The 25,736-nt window shown below is 44.0% G+C and overlaps 1 protein-coding gene across 12 annotated transcripts in view; it reads right to left on the reverse strand.

Moving 5' to 3' along the window:
- Positions 1 to 25,736, reverse strand: part of CA8 (carbonic anhydrase 8) — a 212,367-nt gene that overhangs the window by 168,243 nt on the left and 18,388 nt on the right. For 7 of the 12 annotated variants that reach the window (XR_009536536.1, XR_009536535.1, XR_009536527.1 and 4 more), the window contains 2 exons: positions 9,380 to 9,515; positions 7,580 to 7,653 (listed from right to left, as the gene is read on the reverse strand). The exons of 1 other annotated variant lie outside the window; for it this stretch is intronic. The gene's annotated coding sequence lies outside the window, so the exon portion shown is untranslated. Of the gene's footprint in view, positions 1 to 1,385; positions 1,434 to 7,579; positions 7,654 to 9,379; positions 9,516 to 24,188; positions 24,282 to 25,736 lie in introns of those variants that run through there. 4 more of the 12 variants (XR_009536534.1, XR_009536533.1, XR_009536531.1 and 1 more) reach the window with 3 other exon arrangements.

Here is a 25,736-nt window from a genome sequence, read left to right on the forward strand (position 1 = left end):
CTGCGCCGCCAGGGAAGTCCCTCCCTACTCTTTGTTGTGCTATTTTTATTGCCACTTGTTTGCTGGAGAAACCTACAGAATTTCTCACTTGCTGGATTCTGCTGATTGCATCCATATGGTATCAGTTAACATGTTCCTCTGTCTCCTGAATTTCCTGTAAACTATAGCTAGATCTGAAGATTTAATCAGATTTAGATTAAATGTCCTTTTTTCCTTTTACTTTTTTTGCAACAATGCTTCATAGGTGATCCTGTGTACTTCCTACTTTATCTCATCAAAAGCACCTATTTTTTTAAATTAATTAATTAATTATTTATTTGGCTGCGTTTGGTCTTAGCTGTGGCATGTGGGATCTTCGATGCGGTGCGCAGGCTTCTCTCCAGTTGTGGCACGAGCTCCACAGCGTGCGGGCTCAGTAGTTGTGGCATGTGGCAAATATGTCCTGTGGCCTGTGGGATCTTAGTTCCCTGACGAGGGATCGAATCTGTGCCCCCTGCAGTGGAAGGCAGATTCTTAACCACTGGACTGCCAGAGAAGTTCCTGATTTCCTATTTTTAAGGAAGTGAAGATGGATCAATTAGGAGCTACTATAAATAGGACATGGTACCCGTGGAATATGAAGAAGACAGGCATTAAGGATGCTTCTTGTGCTTCTGGCTTGGGTGATGTGGAGCCAAAGTAAAGGAAGTAAGTGATAGGATGGGGGAAGGAGAGGGATAAAAGGTGGAAAGGAGGGAAAGAGAAGGGAAAGGGGGGAAGGAGGTGCTGGACCCCAGAAGAAGGTGCTTGGAGACTCCAGGAAGAAAATAATTAATTCAATTTTCAAAGGGTCCAAGTTGAAATACTTTGTAATATACCCAGAGGGAGAAGGAAAGGAAATAGTTGGAAAGATAAATTTACCAACTTAGAGTTAGGCAGAAGTGTCATACTTTTCTTTCTACACAAAGAAAGATGGAGTATTTTCATATCGTATGCTTGCTTTTCCGTGTTTTAAGAAGATAGTGATCCTGAACAGGCATCTCAGAAAAAAGGAAGAAGCCCCAGACCAGAAAGAAGGCTGCCCAAGGATGAGACTCAGAAGGGGAGGGACGCACAACCCCAAGTGTGGACCGAGAGAGAACAAATGTGGACTAACGAGAACGGAAGAGGATTAGTGGGAGGGACCTGTCCTCATCTGCAAGCCCAGAGGAGGAGGGGACTCAGACAAGGACCACAGGGAAGGCTTCGCCGGACACCGTCCAGTGGTGGACGTGGCTGTGTGCTGAAGACGAACTTGGTCATAGAAGAACTAGGAAACAGAAGATTTCGAAACAAAGTTCAGCTGCATGGGCTTCCTTCTCCTAGTAAGAAGTTGTCTGGACGCTCTTTGCCACTGATCCTGCCTGTTAGTGGGTCCCTGCATGTCTGGACTTCCCTAGCCTTTGCCTCTTGGTCTGTAAGTAAAGGATAATGTTATTTACCATAGAGGAGTGTCATGGGAATTAAATGTCATTGCAGATGTGAAGGACTTAACGGAGGGGTTTCTGATATGTGGTATTCAGGAAATGCTTATTCTTTCCCCAGATCTCAGTATTTCTTTTCCTTTCTTTAATACGGATACACTATAGTTTTATGAATAATTTTTTTGATTAAGAAACTCGCCAGATGTCTAACCTACCAAAAGTGATGTCATAATAGTCTTTCTTTTTCTATATACATTTTAAAATTTTGTAATGTAATTTTTATTGAGATATAATTGATATAAAACATTATCTTGGTTTCAAGTGTACAACATAATGGTTCGATATTGCTAAATGATCAACACAACCATCACCACTCAGAGTTACAAAGGTTTTTTTCTTGTGATGAGAACTTTTAAGATCTTCTCTCTGAGCAACTTTTAAATGTAAATACAGTATCATTAACTATTATCATCAAGCTGTACATCACATCTCCTGGACTTATTTATTTTATAACTGGAAGTTTATACCTTTTGATCACTTTCAACGATTTTGCCCACTCCCTACCGTATGCTTCTAGAAACTCGCATATTTCCCTAGACCTCCATATTTTTTTAATACGTATTTATTTATTTGGCTGTTCTGGGTTTCTGGGTCTTAGTTACGGCATGCAGGATCTAGCTCCCTGACCAGGGATTGAACCCAGGCCCCCGGCATTGGAAGCACGGAGTCTTAACCACTGGACCACCAGGGAAGTCCCTAGACCTCCATATTTTTAAACAACCCCATCCGACAGAAAAAGAATTTGAGGCTGGTAAGTCACCGACCTGGTAGATGTTGAAGCCAAAATGCAGACGCTAGTTTTCTGATTATAAATCTCACTAAAGCATGAAAATCTTGTATTTCAATTCCATATTTTTAGACACTTAAAAGCAGAGTGCTATGGGAATGTGTGAAGCATTTTGAACCACAGTTCACAGGTAACATTTTGGAAAAGTTTATTGGGAGTGATTCTGAGTTACCCATTTGGAGATAGGAAGGGAGAGAAGTACTAATGCAGAAATTTGTAGCTGTGGTCCTCAAATATATTAGATATTTGTCAAATATATTAGATATTTGTCAGGATTTTGATTGTTTTACTGAGAAGCAAGGAATAAGTAAAAACAGAGATTCATCATGTTCACAGATGAACACTCAAGCAATATGCAGTTAATCACAAGCTTTCTCTTATGCAAATATTTCAGTGTGAAATCATACCCATAAGTGCGACTGTGAAATCCTGTAAGAAACTGAAACAGAACACAGTTCAGCTGTGGCAAGTGTGTCTTACTCTCTTGTTGTATTCGTGTATATTGCTAAACCATCTCTGAAAAGAGAACTGAATTTTCAAATATATTTTCTCATTGATCTTCATTACAGATGTGAAGATACTTTTCCATTTTATTCAACTAATGTGCATATTTTCAGTCACAGACTGTGTTACAGTATGAATGGCACTGTTAACCACTATACACAAAGGCACACACCTGACCTATATTATAATGAAAGCCAAGAAACATGGAAAGGGGCTTTGCAACAGCGACCGTGCTATTATAATGATTCAATGTATGGCTTCAAGATTGGCTGTCACCACCCTTTGCTGGCTGAGTGACTTTAAGCTACTTAAACTCTTTAAGCCTTAATTTCCTTAACTGTAAAATGGGGATAATACCTAATTAATGGTGTTGTGATGATGAGACACAATGACAGATGTAAGGAGCTTCATCCAGTAAGTACTCAATAAGGAGCAGCAGAAACAGGAGAAGGAAGGAAGAGCTGTAGTCGTGGTAACTGTACTATTGATATAGCAGTAGCAGCAGCGGTAGCAGCAGTAACAGAAGTGATCTATGTAAGTGGGTAGCTTATATTACAACCATCCCTATGCCTGAGAATATTTATGGAATGATCCTGGGAGAGCAAGAAAACTCATGACTCAATATTTCTCCTCTACAGTCAATCTTTGTGCTTGGATTTCCCACCATCAGCGTCAAGGGTTGCATTTTCAGGAAACCACTAGTAAAAGATAAGACCCTGAGCAGATGAACAGTGAGAGGAATTTTGCGGGTTTGTCCTGAGAGGAGGTAGTAAGGACAAATGAAAGGGGAGGGAAGAGAGGAGAACAAGAGCAGGGTGCAGGATTGGGCCATTCAAGGGTGAAGGAGAAGGGAGGAAGCCCCTGAGGTCATGCAAGCAAGGACATTTCAAAACAAAGTCTCTGATTTCTTATTCTGCTTAATCTGGCCAAGAAGTGTGACCCCTAAATGCTGAAGAAAGTTAAGTCCACGACTAACTTCTTTGTGTGAGTAGATTTTTGTAACAATTAAGGAAAAGGCAAAGTTTGCCAGGGATAAGAGACACAAACCCAAAAACCAGTCTCAGAGATCTTGAGGCCAACTTTGAACTTCTGCAGAATGTGAGATGGGCATTGGAGTCCATCCTAACCAGATCTTAGCAGAAGGGAGACATGGCTGACATCTGTTAGACATTTGCTGCCTAAATTCTTTTTACTTCCCATTCATCACCATCATCACCAAGTCTAAATTTCCGCGATTAACTCCTATTCACTGTTCAGATCTCAATTGTAAAGTGACTGAAGGGCTTCTCTGACCCTCCCATGTCCAGATTAGGCATCCCTGCTCTGCTCTACGGTAGCGCGCTGTACACCTCCCCATCACAGCACTTTTCACAACGATAATACGTGATGCCTTGACCCTCCCCGCACTGGACTGAACAGTGTCTGTCTGTGTACACCATTCTATTCCCAACACAGAGCACTGCACTCAACACATAATAGGTACGCAGTAAATCTTTAAAAGAGAAAGCAACTTAAAGAGGGAAGTAGGGAAGGATGAGGAAGGAGGGAGACAACCCCAAAGCATGAAATACCCACCTTTTTTCAAAAGAACAGCCCAGTTAGGTTGCCCATGGTAGGGAGGACCCAAGATCCAAGTACTGACCCAAAGCAAAGTTTGTTCATGACGTTCTCATCGTGTGCTCAGGACTGATCTTTCAGAGCCCTGACTGTTGGGAGGAATAGTTTTAGGGGGCTGTGCACTGCTCCCAAGGAATGTGCTTTTTTCTAACTTTTCCCTCCGGATTATTTAGTTGTTCCAGGAACAAAGACACTAGAAAATGTAGAGACGAAGAAGGCAAAGAAATGTCTCCCCACCGTGTGTTTTCCCTCCGATCCTGGGGATGCTCTGGATTTCCTGGGTTACAGGGCTAGAGTGAGATCAGAGGTCATGAGGAGGGGGCCAAGACTGGAGCAACAGACAGACATGGAAACCAGGTAGTGCCACCCTTCAAACTGTCAAGAAGGGGGCCCAGGGTTCCAGGGGGACAGAGTATGAATTCTGACTCTAGGGCTAAGAGTTCAGCCCAGAAGACCAGAGAGTGAGTGTAAGCAGACTTTTGGGAGAAGGAAAGGAACACATTATTTAAATACTACTAAACAATGTTTAATGGTGGATATTGTTTAGAATACGCCACCGCTCCCACCAGTATCATGCGTGGCTTGCTTTTGAAAGCCAGCTCACGTGTGGTGTGTGGCAAGCCTGTCCAGTTTCAAGGGCTAGGGAATGGAGTGAATGAATAATCACTGCTCTTTGCTCAACTCTTCATTCCCAAGATCTGGATAGACTCTCCCAAATATAGCCTTTGAGAAGGAGGGATTAGACCAAAGTCACTCCTGGCAGACACAGGTGATGGTGCTCACAGAGGAGGTCAGAGGAACATTCCAGGGCAGATTAAGGCGAAAACTCGGGCTTCCCTGATGGCACAGTGGTTAAGAATCTGCCCGCCAATGCAGGGGACATGGGTTCAAGCCCTGGTCCAGGAAGATCCCACATGCCGTGGAGCAACTAAGCCCACGCCACAACTACTGAGCCTGCACTCCAGAGCTCATGAGCCACAACTACTGAGCCCGCGTGCCACAACTACTGAAGCCCACATGCCTAGAGCCCGTGCTCCGCAACAAGAGAAGCCACCACAATGAGAAGCCCACACACTGCAATGAAGAGCAGCCCCCACTCGATGCAGCTAGAGAAAATCCGTGCGCAGCAATGAAGACCCAACTCGACCAAAAATAAAATAAATAATTTTTTTTAAAAAGAAGAAAACTCATCTCTCCAGTTGAAAGCCAGGGGCATGGGAGAGCATGACCTGACCCCATGTTGGGAAACAGACACACAGGATTTCTGCCAGTGGTTATGAGCAAATGGAGTCCTGGAATTTAAAATAATGATTTAAGGGAGTTGCATTGCCAGAAATAGGAAAGAAAAACAAAAACCAGAGAAACTCAGATCTAGTGAAGGAGAGCCCACAATTTCTCATTTTCTAAAGCAATCCCAAGGCCCAAGTATTTGCACCAACAGAAAGTGAACTGCTTTGAGCACACCCCACATCATCCCATGTGCAACTCTCCAATGGCCCTGAAAAGGCACTGGACAAGGGCACCCAGGAGTCAGAACCTGATACTTCCAGATCCGCTAACCAGAGAACTGACTCCACTGCCAGCAATGAGGTGACCCCGAGACTCTGGGATCCTGTAATTTATCAGCAATAGAAGGCATGAGTTCTGGGCTTATCACCAACAATGGCTCTTCTCCTTTTTCTATGTTCTAGGTAGGAGGTGTTTGTTGGGTTTTTTTAAAGATTTTGTTTTTGATGTGGATTTTTTTTAAGTCTTTATTGAATTTGTTATAATATTGCTTCTGTTTTATGTTTTGGTTTTTTGGCCATGAGGCATGTGGGATCTTAACTCCCCGACCAGGGATCGAACCTGCACCCCCTGCATTGGAAGGCAAAGTCTTAACCACTTGACCTCCAGGAAAACCCCTAAGTGGGAAGTATTTACTGAGGTTATTCCATAACTTTCTCACTTGGTCACACTGTAAAAGCGGGTCTCAATTTTCCCCACAACTACCTTCCTTAGTGCTGACATAAGGAAAGGGTGGGATTTTGGTGACCAGGAATAAACAGCGTGGGTCCCACACAGCCATGAGCTTAGTTCAGCTCTCCATCGATGCCCTGAGCAAATTTGCCTGCTTCAGAATTGGATTTCAGGGGCTCCACTTCTCACAGGAGGAAGCAGTGTGGGAAATTCATCCTGGGAAGACTGAAGATGTCATCTGTGACGCAGAGTGGAACACGGACCCAGAGCGGTTATGAGACGACAGGGGAATAAGGAAAAATCAGATGCCTCCAAAGAAAGGCAGAGAGATGCTCTGATCAGAAGGTGTTCCATTTACCATTTACCAGGCTCTGAAGGAAAAGGAGATGTTAGAATAGGTAAATTACAGGGAGTCAGGAGGAGAAAGGGTAGGATTGCACAGGATCTGGGAAGCAGCCCAACAAGAACTGGGAATACTCCTGTCTATAGGAAGGATTCAGTCTCTCAGGGTATCCCAAGGAGTATCCAGAGGGGATTCATTCACGTGCATAAGGTGTCATTCTTTTTCCCATCCTTAGAGCTCACAGACCAGTTCAACCAAGAAAAATGTGAGGAATTTCCATGCCCTATCTGATAAGGTCAGCATCTGTTTACTGCCTAACTTGGCAGAAAACCTGCTTGATCTCTTTCAAGTGATAGGATAAACATTTTTATAGATTGCATATGTTTCCTTTTAAATGATTTAAATTTAGTAATTGTGTACTTAAGGAACTAGTGAAGTTGAATTACTGAAGTAGAGAGGGCCCCCCCCATAATCTTCATTAGGTTATCATGCATTTGAGGAATTGATGGAGTATAGATGTTGAAGTGTCAAGTAATAACCTTTCCTTGGTTCAAAGTAAAAATGAATTAAATAGGAGTCACAATTCATCTAGGGAATTAAAATTAGATCCATTTTTAAATATCGCCTATAAATATTATAATACGGAAATTTAAATACGAGTGTGCATGAACCTTCAAACTTATTTCCATCTATTTACCTGATACATACTGACTCAAGAAATTGCTGTGCTGAATTCAATCAATTCTCTTCAGGTCATCCAGTGACAGTTTAATTATCCTTGTGTAGCTTTGGCTTTTAAGTGCAAACCCTCGCCTCATTTTCCCTCACACTGTATATTACTAGCATATGGTACAGAATGTGACTTACTAGAAAGCTGCTTGCAAAGGAGGGTCCATAGAACGAAGATTTCTCAGACGTCTGTGAGGATTCTTCTGACACTGCTGTTAAAACATTATTTTGTAGGTTTAAAATATATTCATAAACCAAATCTTCTAAGCTTTCATCTTCTATGACTGGTTTTCTCAGGGTGCCAAGTATTTTTTTACGTTGCTCATTTTAGTAAACCTCTGTCACCCCTGTGTTCTCCGAGGAATGACACCTGCCCATCTGTTCTTCTATCTCCTCGGTAAGTCTCCTGCTATGTTGCCAAGGCAACACTACCTGCTACGACATCATATCGGATGGTTATCCCTTCGCTGGACTTCTGATATCAAATGCAACACTTGGCTTTTCATCCTTAGGGTTAAAGTTTCTTCTGTAGGAGGTAAGGAAGCAGGCTTTCTCAGGGGTGATCTCCCCACTGTTTCCTTAGCCAAGAGCTCCTTCCACATTCAGGAAGCCAAGAGCTCTAAGCCCATGCCATCCCATCTTCCACCCTACCAGCCTCCATCTCCCACAAAAGCATCTAGAAGTGCTGGGCATAAGATACCTCTGGCAGGAAGACTCACACCAGTGGTTTCCAAACTTCAGAGTGACCCAGAATATACCCCAGGCTGCTCGTTAACAATACAGCGTCCAGGGACTTCCCTGGCGGTCGGGCAGTTAAGACTCGGTGCTCCCAACGCAGGGGGCCCGGGTTCGATTCCCGGTCAGGGAACTAGATCCCACGTGCTGCAACTGAGAGTCTGAATGCTGCAACTAGAGATCCCGCATGCTGCAACTAAGACCCGGCACAACCAAATAAACATAAATAAATAAATAAACAAATATTAAAAAACTAAACAATACAGTATCTGGACTCGACCCTTCTTTGCTTCTGACTCAGTAGCTGCGGAGTGGAAGCCAGACCTCTTCTCACCAAGCTCCTGGGTAGATGTATGACAGAGTTTGAGGAACAGTGACCTAAATTTTCTAATTCAGGGACCAAGTTAGACAGTGTTTTTGTATGCATGGGACTTGGGTTACCTGCATCAGCTCTGCTGGGTTATTTGACTGAAAAGGCAGGTACCTGGGCCCCATCTCCTAACTCAGAATCTGAGCATGGGATCCTGATGTCTGCAGTTTAACAAGCATGCAGAGGCGGGCATGATGACACTAGAGACCAACCAGACCTGGATCCAAATCCCAGCTCTGCTGCCTAAGCCACCGTAAACACATTTAAAAACAATTTCTCTGTATCTGTCTCATCTGTGAAAATGAGGGTGATGCTATGTACCTCATGAAGGGACTGTGCACACGAAATCCCAGAATCCATGCATTAGGGGCTGTTTCTGGCTTAGTCATGGTGCATGCAGCTGGAGGGGATAGTCAATAGAGTTAGGCGAAGAATATCACCTAGTCGGGCCATCATTTCTGAGTAATGATGGAGTCTTTTAAGGACAGATAAGCAGAGGGTAACTTCTTCCAACCAAGAGTCCAACACACTTTTGAGAGACAGAGCAGAAAGCCCCAGAAGTGAAGATATGATTTCAATCATTTCAAAAATTGATGGATCCACAAAATATTCCTGTATTTCATTTAAAAATCTGGATACCAGGCAATGGGTTGCATATATATAATTCCAGAAAGAACAAAAGTAAAAACCACTGCCTTGGAGAATGGTGACTGGACACCGGGGTTATTCCACATGCAGGATATTTCCTGGACCTAAGAGGGAGAACACTTCTCTCTACCAGACGCTTGTTTCCTGAGCTTAAAGTTAAAAATCTGTCTCCAGCTGTCACTGACCTTCCAGGCTTCCAAGACACTTCCAAAATGCTGTTCTAGTGATGCACCCGTAATCCAGAGTGAAATTACTCCCTGTAGGTTTGCACTGGCATCTCACAGATTCGGGGTGCAAAGTCAAGGCGACTGTCCAGTGTATCTGGAATTAGGGTGGAAGCAAAGCACAACCGTCTGATTACTCTGTTTCCAATTTCACTGTGGCAGTCAAAGGCTGCTGTTCATTTCTAAATGGCCCTCTGAAAATAAACAACTCACGGAAGAAAACACTCCTCAAAAGTGGCAGTGGTGACCTTCAACACCCATAACGCTTCACACTAATCAGCCTTCTCCACTTGAGGTGTATGGAGAACAGAAAGCCTGACGCTGAGAGTAACACTGGGAAGACAATTAAATAATTGGAAAATAAAACCTTTGGGGAAGGGCTAAAAGAAAGAAGATATTTAGCCTGGAGAAGAGAAGGCTGAGGAATGACCTAATTATAGGCTTCAAGTACATGAAGAATTAATCTACAGCAGATGGTGACCAGCTGTTTTCAATTCCCATTGAATACAGTACAACAGAAAATTGGCTTGGGGGTAATATAAAGGATTTGGGATAGATAAAAGAAGGAATTTACTGGTTTTTGAGGGTCACAAAGGTTAAGAGGAGATAGGCTCTATTACTTAGGGAGATGACAGCCACTCTGTCCCTGAGGTTTCCTGGTTTGGATGGGTTTGTTGAAGTGCATTGAGGGGGAAAGAGAGCTTTGTTCTGTTGTGAAGGCCGCCCCGCTCCGCGGCTGTTCATCACACCTGTGCCTTTGATTCACGCAGCGTCTCATGATTGTACTTTTGTTTTCCATAAGTCATCACGATCACACCCAGTGATTTATGAAGTGCCAAGTGTGTGCTGGGCATGGTGAAAGAAAACTACATAGATTCCACCTTTTAACCTTCGAAGCTCTGTCACTTGACAATTATAAGCATTTACTGGGTACCCCTGAGCGCCAGGCACTGTTTCAGGAATAAGGGGCTATCCAGATGGATAAGATATTGTTGTTCTCAAGAACAGCGGAGGGGGGTGTGTGTGTGGGGAGAACTTCCCTGGTGGCGCAGTGGTTAAGAATCCACCTGCCGATGCAGGGGACACAGGTTCAAGACCTGGTCCGGTAAGATCCCACATGCCGCAGAGCAACTAAGCCCATGAGCCACAACTACCGAAGCCCACGTGCCTAGAGCGCGTGCTCCGCAACAAGAGAAGCCACCGCAGTGAGAAGACCGTGCACCGCAACAAAGAGTAGCCCCCGCTCGCCACAACTAGAGAAAGCCTGTGCGCAGCAACGAAGACCCAAAGCAGCCAAAGACAGATAGATAAATAAATAAATAAATTTATTTATTTTTTAAAAAAAAAAGAACAGCGGGGTGGGGTGGGGGGGAGAGAGAGAGAGAGAGAGAGAGAGAGAGAGAGTGTGTGTGTGTGTGTGAGTGTGTGTGTGAGTGTGTGTGTGAGTGTGTGTGTGAGTGAGTGTGTGTGAGTGTGTGTGAGTGTGTGTGTGTGTGAGTGTGTGTGTGTGAGTGTGTGTGAGTGTGTGTGTGTGTGCACGCACGTGCAGGCACACTAGGGAAATAGCAGGGCAGGTGTGTTTTAATCAGGAACTTTGAAAACACACATACAAAACAACAAGGTCCTACTGTATAGCACAGGGAACTATCTTCAGTGCCCTGTGATAATTCATAATAGAAAAGAGTATAAAAAAGAATGTATATATCTGTATAACTGTATCACATAATACTGTAAATCAACTATACTTAATAAAATAAAATAACAAAATCACACATACCGGGACTTCCCTGGTGGCGCAGTGGTTAAGAATCTGCCTGCCAATGCAGAGGACATGTATTCAATCCCTGGTCCAGGAAGATCCCACATGCCACGGAGCAACTAAGCCTGCGCACCACAACTACTGAGTCTGCGCTCTAGAGTCCGTGAGCCACAACTACTGAGCCTGCGCTCTAGAGCCCACGTGCCGCTACTGAAGCCTGCGCGCCTGCGTGCTCTGCAACAAGAGAAGCCACCGCAAGCGGAAGCCCGCGCACCGCAACGAAGAGTAGCCTCTGCTCGCTACAACTCGAGAAAGCCCGCCGGCAGCAACAAAGACCCAACGCAGCCAAAAATAATAAATAAACGCACATACCTATCGCGCTCCCTCCAGAGACTGATATGCTTTTAGTGGCATATTGCTCTATGTTCTACCAAATCAAAATCATCACCTGCAAGGTGAGAACCCCTTTTTTTTTTTTTACTATAAAATGTAATAAGAAATACATTTTGAACTGTGATGCAGGATACACTCACACACACACATATACACATTCATACACACACACGACTGAAAAAAGACTTCATAGAACAGAGCTTCACTACCACTTTTATAGTTTAAATTTTATTGTATTCATTTTTTTAATGCTGGTCAACTGTAAAAAATTGACTTTACAACTCTCGAATTGGTCATGACCCAGAGTTTAAAAAACACTGCTGTGGGGAAAGGGGGCCACTTTGCTCAGGCCTGAAGGACAAGAACTCATATTTTTTGTGCCTCAGTTCAAGGGCAAAAAGGAGGGTGTGGGTCTAGACTAAGAAAATTGGCTGAGGGACTCCCAAGCCTCTCCAAACCTTAAACTCAAAGGGTTTATATATGTTCCTGCCCAAGGCACCAAGGTAAAAGAATATGGGGACAAAAGCCCTAGAGCCCTAGTAACAGAGCACATGGGACTGTCTGTGCTCCAGGCAGCCACTGGGACGCCTGGGGCCAGAGGAGTTGACAATTGAAGGTGATGGAGATTCAGGTCCTATCAGACAAGGCACATTTGAAGTCAAGAAGACACCAAGCACACAGAGAGCCTGGTGAGACCAAGAAGGGAATACTGAATTCCTGTCCCAGCTACATCACTCGTTAGGTCAGTGGAGGTCAGGTCACTTCACATCTCACGAGACAAAGCAGCAGAATCAGCTGCAAGTGACTGCCAGCCACAGCGGCTGCTCCAACTCCAAGGTCACTCTCAAGGTCACTTAGCACAGGCTGAGGGCACGACTGCAGGTCTATCAGTCTCCCCAACCTAAAATAATGACACTGCTATCAGCACCTTCTCCTCCTACCTGGAGAGCCTTCTCTATAAAATCATGACTTGAGGCTGAGGAAGAGCTTTTCGGAATGGAGGCGAGAGCAAAGGTTGGGTTACAAGGACCGATTGGTTATCAATCAATGAGTGGCAGGTAAAGAAGATGAGCCTCAGTTTCTTCATCTGTAAAATGGAGATAATCATACCCGTAGCGACAAGAGCAGATTCGGGCTCACGGCTGGGACAGATGGTCCCACAAGGGCCAGTGTGCGTTATGTCAGAGTCCCTGCTTTGTCTTACTCTACCTGCTGAGTGATGCCTCGTGGTCAGAGGGTGGGGAAAAGAACTGAGCTGTGGAGGCCAGGCGGCCCAAAAGGGAAAAGATATAAATACAAATATATGCGCGCGCACACACACACACACACACACACACATACATATACACGTACATATACATTCATGTATTCAAATGGGCTAATACACTCAGACAAACCATGATTCCTGCCCTCAAAGAACTCAGAGGTTAGTAGGAGGGACCAAGGTGGAAATGAATGAGCCAAGATAGAAATATGAACAATGAAAAAACAAGAGCATCTGAGTCTCTGATCACAGCCTCCTGTACTTCCAGTCACTTCCTCTACTACTGGTACTCTGTCAAGGGCTGCCCTGCACCTTCCCTCCAAGGGGAAATCTGGAAACGTGTTGCAATATTTTGGTTGTGGATGTCTTAGTCCGTTCAGGCTGCCATGACAAACACCACAGACCTGGTAGCTTACAAAAAACAAGAATTCATTTCTCACAGTTCTGGAAGCTGGGAGTCCAAGGAAATAGCACGGCCAAGTGCGGGCTCTCTCCTTTTTGCAGACTTTTTGCTGTGTCCTCACGTGGCAAAAGGGGCTGGGGAGCTCTGTGGGGTCTCTTTTGTAAGGGCTCTCATCCTATTCATGAGGGCTCCACCCTCATGACCTAATCACCTCCCAAAGGCCCCAGCTTCTAACACCATCGGAACTCTACTCAATACTCTGTGATGGCCTGTATGGGAAAGGAATCTTAAAAAAGAGTGGATGTATGTATATGTATAACTGATTCACTTTGCTGTACACTGGAAACTAACACAACATTGTAAATCAACTATACTCCAATAAAAATTAAAAAAAAAAATTAGGTGTTTGGCTTCCAACATGTGAATTTGGAGGGGCTGGATAGTCAGACCATAGCATCAGGTGACAAGGGGTGCTGCTGGCATGTCACAGCTAAGGGTGAAGAATGCTGAATGTCCTGCCATGTGTGAAGCAGTACCACTCAAAATACCAACAGCTTCCTTGTTGAGAAAGCCTCTTGAAATTCCATTGCAGCAATTCTGTGAGCCCACTGAGACTCCCAAGCCATTGACCCTACCACGTTTTCATTCAGTGACTATTTTCTTACCTACCGTACACCAGGCTAGATACAGATATACTGCATCCTGGCCATCAGGGAGTTTGCATTCTGGTGGGAAAGATACAAAATAGACCAGTAAACAAAGAAGTAAACAGTATAACATCAGATGGTGGGAGGTGCTTTGAAGAAAAATAAAGTCGGGTTAGGGGTCAGAGATGGACTTGGGAAGGGGGTGACTATTTTGCACAGGAGGCGTCATAGAAAGCCTCTCTGTAAACATTTGAATACAACCGGCATTAAGAGAGTGAACCATGGAGACTTCCCTGGTGGTCCAGTGGGTAAGACTCCACGCTCCCAATGCAGGGGGCCCGGGTTCGATCCCTGGTCAGGGAACTAGATCCCGCATGCATGCCGCAACTGAGTTCGCATGCTGCAACTAAAAGATCCCACGTGCACCCGGCACAGCCAAAATAAATAAATAAATATTTTTAAAAAGAGAGAGAGTGAACCATGTAAAAATCAGTGAGAAGGGCCTTTCAGCCTGAGGAACAGCAGATACAAAGTGTGTACCTGGCAAGCTGTAGGAACAGTAAGGATGCTGGAGCAGATGGGCCAGGGGAAGAGCAATAGGACATGAACACAGAGAATCAGCCACTCGTTGATCGTGGAGGACCTTGGGGGTTGCAATAAAGACTTTGAATTTGGTATCACATATGATGGAAAGGCATTAGAAGATTTTGAGCAAGGAGTGACATGGTCTGACTTGTATTTCTAAATGATTCGTCTACAGAAAAGAAATTGAAGGGCCAAGAGTGGAATGGGAAACCAAATTTAAAATGCCAAAGAAAGCATCCAATTAGCCAACTGCCTGTCACGTGCCTGCACCAGAGCTACCAGGGATGGAAAGAGAGAGAGCCTGGCTTCCCAAGCGGAGGGCAGAGTCCTGGCTTCACCGAATCTCACACGATGCAGAATTCCCCCAAATGGAAACGGAAGTCAGAGCCTGAACCATCAAGAAAATGACAAATGTAGGGGTAAGGGACTAAGAGGTACAAACTACTACGTACAAAATAAATAAGCTGCAAGGATATACTGTAAAGTACTGGGAACACAGCCACTACTTTATAATAACTTTAAATGGAGCATAACTTTTAAAAACCGTGAATCTCTGTTGTACGCCTGAAATTTACATAGTATTGTACATCAAACATGACATATGCAGCAACATGGATGGACCTAGAGATCATCATACTAAGTGAAGTAAGCCAGACAGAGAAAGACAAATATCATATGATATCGCTTATATGTGGAATCTAAAAAAAAAATGATACAAATGAACTTAAACACCAAACAGAAATAGATCCACAGACATAAAAAACAAACCCATGGTTACCAAAGGGGAAAGGGGGGAGGAGGGATAAATTAGGAGTTTGGGATTAACAGATACACACTATTATATATAAAATAGATAACCAACAAGGACCTACTCTATACTAGAGCACAGGGAACTATACTCAATATTTTATAATAGCCTATAAAGGAAAAGAATCTGAAAAAGAATATATAATTATGTATGTATAACTGAATCACTTTGCTGTACACCTGAAACTAACACAACTTTGTAAATCAACTATACTTCAATAAAATAAATAAATAGGATGATAATATGAAATATGACATAACAGATATGAGATAATAAAGTGTCTAATTCAATGTCTATCAGGTAACAAATGCCCAGTAAGTTGTACTCAGAGTGGGGTTTACTATGCAGCTAATAAAATATATGTTTCTGGTCACTTCATTTGTATGGGATATCTCCTGAGATTCTGGAAGAAGCCCTAGCAAAGTGTAACTTTGTGGTATATGTCAACTTTTAATGTATAAAAACAAAATTTTAAAAATTAAATATATATATTATACATCAATGAAATCTCAATTTTAAAAAAAGAATCAAAGTTTCTTCATATAAAAAAATTTTAAGGGAATTCCCTGGCGGTCCAGTGGTTAGGACTCGGTGCTTTCACTGTGGTGGCCCAGGTTCAATCCCTGGTTGGGGAACTAAGATCCCACAAGCCACGCAGCACAGCCAAAAAAAAAAAAAAAATTTAATAATTTTTTTTTCAAATGACAAATGTCCACAACACAGTCACTAAAAAGGATGTGGTGACTGGATGGGGCAGTAAAGAGAGGGGACGCGTAGGTGACTGCCAGGGCTCTGGCATCTGAGCTGGATGGGTGGCTGCATGACTTATTCATCAAGGTAAGAAAGACAGAAGGTAGAGAGCAGTTTTGAGGGGAGAGGTGTGAGGTTCCAGAGCTTGGAGCTCTGGTCACCCTTCAGAGCAGAGCCCAAGAGGGGTAGGGAACCTGTCTTCACACCCTGCTCTCCTTCGGTCACTAGACATCTACCATGATGGGCAAGGCAGCTCTCCTCAGTTGAGGTGATTCCTGAAGACAGCATGGACACAAATAAATCCCTTCTTCCTGCAGGGGGACTGAGGCAGCGTCCAGAGACTACCACAGGGACACAGAAGCACTGGTGGGATGTCAAAGCTTTGTCCCACGCCCCCTAAATGCAGAGGGGATCCCCACCTTAATAATGATTTTATAAATGTTAGCACCTACTCAGTAAGAATGACTGGTTAGAATTACAAAGTTGACTTGAGGGAAGTTGTCTCCTCTTGGCCCCAAGTGCCACAACTGCGAGCCTGGGGGCAACTTTTACGGTTGTGTCCTGTGGGAATTCCAGATCAGTTGTGGATGGCAGCAGGGTGGAACCTGGCTACTGAATTTCAAAGGGATAAAGATAAGCCGAGAGGGTCTGCAACCTCGAGGTACTGATGCTTCCCAAGCCTGGGGAGTAATAGCTGGCCCTGGGGGCTGACAGGTGTAGCCGGTCCTTCTGGCTGAATCATCTGGATCTGGACTGATGCAGTGTTTAGACAGGGAATGGGCTTAATCTTTCCCTGTAACTCACAGATCTCACGATTTCAACAGCAAACTATCAGGTATCTTCAGAGCACGGGGGTGTAGGTGGGAGGGATGACTCGGAAGGCAGTGTTGGAATAGCCACACTAAGGTAAAAATAAGAATGTCTTTTCTTCACCTTCCAGGCTTGCCCTCACCCATGAATCACAGCAGTTGGCAGTGAAAGATTATTACTCACAAGAACAATTTTTAAAAGAGGCACTCGGTGGGAGACAGGGCTCAGAAGAAATGAACTTGTATGAGTAGGGAATGAACAACATTATCACTGGAAACAACATATTTGAAGCAGTGACTGATCAGAACCATAGGTGGAGAAAATATTCAGCTGATGAGCAAGTAAGACATATAGTGAATAATTCTTAAGACTTCAGAGCTCATGCATTAATCTCTCACTGATAAAGTGTTTGGAAATGGAGTGCCCTTTAGAGGTGAAAAATGATTCACCAGATGACTCACAAATCCATGAACCTGTGGCTTCACCAGTACTTAGAATGCCATTCTGTTTTAGGACAAAGTTTCTAACATAAGAGTTTTTATTAGTTGATTGGTTTTGGGGGGTTCTTGGTTGGTTGGTTGGGCTTTGGCTTTTTGGTTTTTTTAATCAGAAAAATCCAAGGACCTATATTTTCAAGTTGTCATAGTTTTCTTTTTTTAATAATGCATTACTGTCTTTTTTTTAAATTGATTATTTTTTGTCTGTGTGTGTCTTCGTTGCTGCGTGCGGGCTTTCTCTAGTTGCGGCGAGCTGCAGCTACTCTTTGTTGTGGAGCACGGGCTCTGGGTGTGTGGGCTTCAGTAATTGTGGCTCACTGGTTCTAGAGCGCAGGCTCAGTAGTTGTGGCGCACGGGCTTTGTTGCTCTGCAGCATGTGGGATCTTCCCGGACCAGAGCTCAAACCTGTGTCCCCTGCATTGGCAGGCGGATTCTTATCCACTGCATCACCAGGGAAGCCCCCTGTCATAGTTTTCTTATAAGTCATGTACATGTCTGTGCATATAACTGCTCGATCAATTCAAAGATTTGAATTCAAGGAATACAGAATCACCAATACCAATTTTTGAGTGTATGCTATAGAATTGGGATAGTTCAGGAGAAGACTCCTCAGTTAGGAGGAATCTGGAGTCAGACAGACCTGGGTTGTTCCTTGGCTCTGCCTCTTAACCAGCTGTGTGGCTTAAGGTAGCTTCCTTAATCTGTCTGAGCCTATTTACTCATCTGTAAAGGAAGATAAAAAGTGTCCTCATCACCTAGGGTTATCACGGGTAGTAAATGAGGCAGCATGTGCCAAATGGTTAGCACAGAGCCTGGAAAACAGTATCTGTCCTCCAAACAGTAGCTGCTACTGCTGTTTCGTTGTTGTTGTTATGGTAACGTCTAAGCCTAAAACGTAAGACCTTCTCCCTCCCCGCTTCCGAAGGGAGACGTTGCCACCCAAGCTTCAGGAAGAAAGCGCTTCTTAATCTTTCAGGGAGATGGTGCCATGAAGGGAAAGGAAGCAAAGCAGAGGTTAGCCGAGAGCCCTACTTCTTTTCATTTGCTTTCCCCCAGCGGCTGAGTGAAAGGAAGCCTGAGCACAGGGCTCCTCTCACACAACAGATCTACCCTAAACCTAGGACAGAATCAGAAAAGCCAACTGCCAGCCAGGGTGTCTGATTCATTATCAGTGATGGGGCAGCCTTGTGGTCGTGTGCCCTGCGCGTGAGGCAAGGGAAGCCCCTTCCCAGTCCCACAGCAGATGCGCGTTGTGTGGTAAGAGGCCCCTCCGCTCCCCTGCTGGCTGGACACCCGCCCTGACTTCTGTTTACCCTGAAGTCTCTCCTCTCATACCCTCTGGACTGGCAGGAAGGAGATCTGTATTATTTCTGCACCATGAGTTATGCTTTGCCCCAATTCTTTTAGGATTCCAAACCTTGCGACCTCAGCACAACATGTATTATTGGTACATAAACTGAGCATTGATAAGAATTTTTAGAGGGGCTCATGATAGTCACAGTAGGATCTGCATGCCAGTTCTGCCCTCGTTTGCTGTTTTTACCACTTCCTTTCCAGCGAATCCCAAAGCTATCTGTACTGCACGAGAGTTAATGACTTGTCCGAGGTAAGTTAATTAGTGGTTGAGCCAGGAGTAGACTCATGTAATTGAACTTCCAGAACAATGTTCTTTCTTTTTTTTCCTCCACTTTTACTGAGATATAGTTGACAAATAAAGTTGTAAGATAAAGTGCACATTGTGACGATTTGATATATGTACACATCGTGAAGATTCCTCCCACCTAGTTAATTAACACATCCATCACCTCATAGACATATTTATATATTTTTTCTCTTTTGGGGGTGGTGAGAACATTTAAAGTCTACCCCCTTAGCAAATTTCAATTATACAATATGGTATTATCAACCATAGTCACGATGTTATATATTAGATCCTCAGACCTTATTTAGAACAATGTTCTTTCCACTATAATTAATTCATTTATTTATTCAATAGGAACAAACATACATTTATACTATATGTCACACTCTGTGCTGAGTACTTAGGATATAAAAGTGAACAATTAATTCCCAATCTAATAGGAATTATTTGCCATTTACTGTTACACATGTAAATTAAAAAATGCAATGAAGTATTCCAGAGGCTATGATCCAAGTAAGACTGGAAAAATGTGATTTCACCTATAGGAATATCAGAAGAGACTTGGCAGAAAAGATGATTCTTGAGTCTTGAAGGATGAGCAAGCAAAAGGATATTTTGCATGAAGATGGCAGAGGACACATTCTAGGAAGACAGATCAGTTTAACAGTACCATGAATATGCCAAAAGCAGCCCCATGTGTCTACATAGCCTCAAACAGCTGGACATAGCACAGGCCTATCTGGAAGGGAGGCATTCACTAAGCAGAGCAGGGCTAGATATGGAGGAGGGCTTCTATGTCATCCTGGGAACGGAGGCTTTGTTCTGTGGGCTGTAAAGCAATTAAAGGGTTTAACCTTGATCAGATTTGATTTTAGAAAATGGACCTGGCAAAGCAGTGGAGATTGGATTGGGAGGGCAGGGGACAAGAGACAGGGGGCAGGGTGGAGCTCATTACTACTGCCCAGGCTCCACCGAGTGGGAGGTTCAGACCCTGGCAGCGGTGTGGAAAGGTAGAGAAGATATGAAAGATGCTGAGGACATGCAGAAGCGGGCGGCAGGGATTCAGCAGGACTCCCAGCTCCCTCCTCTGAAGGAATGCGTACATGTTGGTATCATTCACTGAAATGGGAACTAAAAAAAGATGTTACAGGGGAAATGGTGAGATGAGCTGCTTAAGGAACAAGTAGTTGAGATGTTTAACAGACAGGTACAAGGATCTGGCACTCAGCAGAGCTCTGGCCAAGAGCTATAGATTTGGGAATAATCTCCTTACAGACAAGAGTCAGATCCAGGAGAATTGAGGAGATCGTCATGCAGACCAGTGTCTCTCGTGTAAATCTCTCACCATGTGCCTGAGAAGCAGCTGAGGAAATGGCAAAATCTCAGGCCCAATTCCAGACTTACTAAAGCCAAACTATGAGAAAAGGACTCACGGCATCTTCTGTATTATGAGTAAGACAAGTGATTCGAATGCAACTGGAGTTTGAGATCCACTGGTATATTCGTTCAGGTTGTCCAGAGGAGATGGAACCAGTAGGGTTGTGTGTGTGTGTGTGTGTGTGTGTGTGTGTGTGTGTGTGTGTGTGTGTGTGTGTGTGTGTGTGTGTGTGTGTGTGTGTGTAGATAGATAGATAGATAATGTACCTACAGATATATAGAGATAGTGATATATAGATACATCAGAAGTGGGGGACTCAGACTCAGAGCTTCTCGCCTGTTCTGATGGGCTTGGCCGTGTAGGGAGAAAGTTATTAGAAAGAGATTCAGCTCAAGGACAGGGTTTTTGGTTTATTTGTTTTGCTTTTTATTTTTAAATGGGTCTTTTCCATCAGGGAAGAGTGAGAATAAGACGCCCATGCAATCAAGGGCTGACATGATACTCCACGGGAGACAGTCACAGAACGGGGGCTGGGAGTGAGCCCTAGTTATGTTCAAAAGCCTTGATGACTCAACTCTCTCTGAACGATGCTTTCCACAATGTCCCCCCCCCGCCCCATTTTTGTTCGGTCGGTTTCCTTGGTACCCACCTGCATATGCTCTGTACTCCAGCCAAGGCTTTCCTCACCCCAGCCGCAGTCTGAACTCCTGCTCTGTGCCTCTACTGTGCTCCTTCCATCTGGAATCCTTTCCCCATCCCTCTCGCTCCTCAGATGAGAAGCAACAGTTAATTCCCTGCACAGGGCAGCAAGCCTGTGTCTGTGTGCCACAGTCGCCTTGCTGCACTGTTGCACAGTTTTCTGTGACTCGCCTCTCCCTCATTCATCTTGACATCCCAGGCTCTTTGTATCCTCCACGGGATGGAACACAGTGCCTTACAAATGTTTGTTGGATTTCACTGAAGATGGTGTCAGACTGAGGATGCCAAATCGTGGTACATGCTTAAACTGCGATGCTTACACAACAGACTGAAGAGGAGAACCAGTCCCAGATTTGGGCCAATTATGGGAAAGAAACCAATTGAGGACCCATATTCCAAAACATAGGTCCTTGCCCCTTAGAGTTAATACGTGGGGTGACACAGAAATGGTCTGCCAACACAGAACTCAAGTGTAAATATAACAAAATTAACACAAACTGTTACATACATATAACAAAATTGGGATTTACTTAAACAATGTTCATAGCCTATTTCTTTTTTTGTTAAGCAAGCTGTTCTTTCAAATCTATCTGTTTTTAAGTTTGCTTTCAGGAACCACTACCAGCTTATTTTTACTGTCGAATGCCATGTCCACACGGCCTGTGAGAAAGGATACGGCTAAACGCCGTTTCTATAGAAATGAGTGCTGTGGGTCATGCATTGGCTGCTCTGGTGTTCTCTTCTTACCTGTGAAGGTGCAATTATGATGAAGTGCAGTTCATGGAAACATACAAACTGTGTCTACACTTCTTATAGCCAAAGGATCTGGAAAGCACTAAATGTAGGTTCTACAGTGAAAGATTTTACATATTCGTGTAAATCATTCTCATTCATTCAGCCAGTCAGCCTTGCCACATCCTTTGGACACTTGTGGGTTCTATGAGCTGTGTCATCCTAGGCTGTCATTTGTGGAGGTCATTCATGAAGGTTGCCACAAATGTGGTGCAGCTGGACAAGCAGGAGACGCTCAGGAAAGCTGTACAAGGAAGACCTGGCTGCCTTTTGGACAAAACTTGTGGCTCTGCCCATGGGTGGGTGAGCACGAGCCTCATCCAGATACCTCTCCCAGGAGTCGTAAAGGCTTCTTGGCTACGTGAGTCCGAGGGTTAGAGTAGACGTCCTTAGAGATCTGAGGCATCACCAGCCTAAAGGTGGTGACTGGAGTCACAAGAGTAGATACGATATTCCAAGGTAAATGAGCAGTGAGAGAGAAAAAGGAAGAGGACGTTCAAATAGTGGGGGCAAGATAGCACTTTAGGAGACTAGAGAAGAAGAGTCAGTGATAAAGGAAAAATCAGGGAACATGATATCATATCGCTTGTGGAAAACAGTGGGAAATGCCAAAGAGAGGATGAGGCAGATTAAAGATGGCCAGTTATTTGGTACTCATAGAACCCCATCAAGAAGTGGGGTTCTATGTCCCCTCCCCTTAGGTCTAGGTGGGTTTGGTGACTGTTTTGTCCAGTAGAATACAGCAAAAATGATGCTGTGCCCATTTTCAGGCCTGGACTTTAAGAGACTTGCAGCTTCCAATCCTTGTCCCTTGGAAGGTTCCAGCCACCACGTAACAAGTCTGACTACTTCAAGATCACCACACTGAGAAAGCCCGAGCCAACAACAAGAGAGATGCTCAGTGATCCCAGCCCAGGCACCATCTGCCCGGGCCTCAGCTGCCGTCTCACTGTACCTGCACGCGAGACCTCAGGTGAGGGAGGACCAATCGACTGAGCCCAATCAACCTACAGAATTGTGAGAAATCATGGTTTTTTTTTTTTTTTTAAGAAATCATGATTTTTAAAAATTATTTTAAACAGCTAATATTTGGATGGTTAGTTACAGAGTATTTCATGTCAACTCCAACTGACACCAACCGGGTGTACGGCAATTCAATTCTGACACATCCACCCAGAGTTAGCACAGACTCCACAGGTTAAGGGCTGAGTCCTCCACAGGACAACTCTCACTTCAGACACCAGCTGCATATCTAAGGGGGGTCGGGTGGAGGGTGGTCCCTAGGCCACGCTTACTACTGATCAACTGACAACAAACTCAGAGGTTCCCACAGCCCCCTCGGGGCTAATGATTCCCTAGAGTGACTCACAGAACTCAGGAAAGTGGCATACTTAGGATTACAGTTTTATTATAATGGGTGCACATAGGGCAAGATCTAGGAGGGTCCCCAGTGTAGAGTTTCCCGGCCCTCTCCCCATGGAATGAGGGCGTATCACCCTCCTGGCACATCAACGTATTCACTAGCCAGTAAGATCCTCCAAGTCTCAGGTCCAGAGGTTTTATTGGGGTTTCACTCCATGGGTATGATTGATTAAATCTTTGACCACATGATTGAACTCAATCTCCAGCTCCCCTCCTTAGAGGCGCTGAATGGCTCAACCTTCTAATCCTGTGGTTACTCTTTCTGGTAATGAGACCCCATCCTGAAGCTATCTAGGGGGCCCATCATGACTCATTTCATTAGCATAAGAAAGACATTCCTATCATACAGGAAATTCCAAGGATTTGTGAAGCTCTATGCCAGCAACCTGGATAAAAATCAAACAAATTCTTTATTGTACCACACATAGCAATAGATAACTAGAACTGAAGTCAAGTAAATTAAGAACTGAAACATCTCCGCCGCTGAATTTGCAATGTTTACATTAAACAGAATTATAGGGACTTCCCTGGCAGTCCAGTGGTTAAGACTTCGCCTTCCAATGCAGTGGGTGCGGGTTTGATCCCTGGTTGGGGAGCTAAGATCCCACATACCTCGCGGCCAAAAAACCAAAGCACAGGAAAGAAGCAATATTGTAACAAATTAAATAAAAGATTTTAAGAAACAAACAAACAAAAACAGAATTATAGGTTAAAGGGGTATAGCCAATAGAGAGGCAGGACCTATTTTTCTGTTACTTGCAGCCAACACCAACCTAATAGAGTGCAAATGATGAAACGTGTATGTATAACGCAATCATACACATGCATGTATATGTAAACCAAGAATCCTTAGAAGCTACATAATAGGAAAACACAAGGATATAGCAAACAAAATTGCCCAGAGAGTCAAATAATATTTACATTTTGTCTTGAAGAGGGTCAGTAGGATTTCATCAGGCAGAGAAGTCAAGGAAGCGTGATGCGGACAATCTAGGACGTGCAAAACATCAGTAGCTGAAGAAGATGGAATATTTGGGGATCAGTGAAAAGTTGAGTATCGCTGAAGCATTGTCCAGAAGCAGGGGGAGTCAGGGATGGGAGGCTAAAAATGGAGCGGGACTGATCAGTAGTAGAAGCTTATAAATATAGTTTAATATCTGACTCTGATAGGTTTCATGGACCATGATAAGGAAATTAGACTCTCATATAGGTATGTGTAGGAGTCATAGATTTTTTTTATTGTGATAAAATATACATAACATAAAATTTATCATTTTAACTGGCAGTCAGATTTTAAATATAGGTGTCCATGCTCAAATCTGATTAGCTTTTAAATGAATCTCAAGATAACAATATTATTAAAACATGAATAATAATATTTTTTTAAGTCAAAAAATTAAAATACCAAAAGCAAAATTAAAATTAATAGCTGAGAGCTGTGGTAGACATGGGGCTGTGCTGTGAAGAGCAGAAAGGATGTGCTGCCTAGCTGTGGGCTGTGAAGTTAGCACGTAACCCCCAGCCACTTTGAGACTGGTTTCAGCTGCAGAGAGCACCCTGAGGACAGTTGCTTCCCGGGTATATTAGTCAGAGTTCTCCAGAGAACCAATAGAGAGATAGAGGTAGATAGAGACAGAGATAATACAAAGAGAGAGAGATTGACTTATTACAAGATGCTGGCTCACATGATTCTGGAGACTGAGAAACCCCATGATCTGCCATCTGCAAGGCAGAGGCCCAGGAAAAACAGTGGTGTCGATTCCAGTCCAAATCACAAGGCCTGGGAACCAGAGGAGCTGATGATGTAAGTCCCAGTCCAAGTGCACAAGACCAACATCACAGCTCAACAGTCAGGCAGAGAAAGTGAATTCTCCCTTCCCCTGCACTTTTCTTCTATTCAGCCGCTCAGCTGATGGGATGATGACCACCCACATCGCGACGGCAATCTGCTTCACTGACGCTACCAGTTCAAACACTAATGTCATCCAGAAACACCCCCGCAGACACATCCAGAAATAGTGTTTAGCCAAGTATCTGAGCACCCTGTATCCCAGTCAAGTTGACACAAAATTAGCACAGGGGCAATGTGCATCTCTTGCCTGAGTAAGGCAGAAGGTAGAAGGTCCAGTCTTCCACCTGAAGGGTGCCACACAAACGGACACAATGTGTTCCAGAGCTCCTGCAGGGTCGCTGAAGCCTGTATTGCAACTTCTCCATCTGCCCAATGCTGCTTCTACCCCGCTTCCTTTTATAAGGAAGGAATATTTGATATTCCTATCAAATATACCGCAAACTTGGTCTCCGTGTGTGCCTCTGAAGATGTGTCTCCTTCATGTCTGCCTGAACTATGACGGTGGGGTGCTATGTAAAGACACGAATTTTGAAAACATTCAGACCCAGGTTCGAAACACAGCTCTGCTATTTATTAGCTATGGGACATCAGACAAGTAATTCAACCTCACTTAGTTT

The sequence above is a fragment of the Lagenorhynchus albirostris genome, chromosome 17 (assembly GCF_949774975.1).
Source record: "Lagenorhynchus albirostris chromosome 17, mLagAlb1.1, whole genome shotgun sequence".
In the NCBI taxonomy this organism is placed as follows: Eukaryota; Metazoa; Chordata; class Mammalia; order Artiodactyla; family Delphinidae; genus Lagenorhynchus; species Lagenorhynchus albirostris.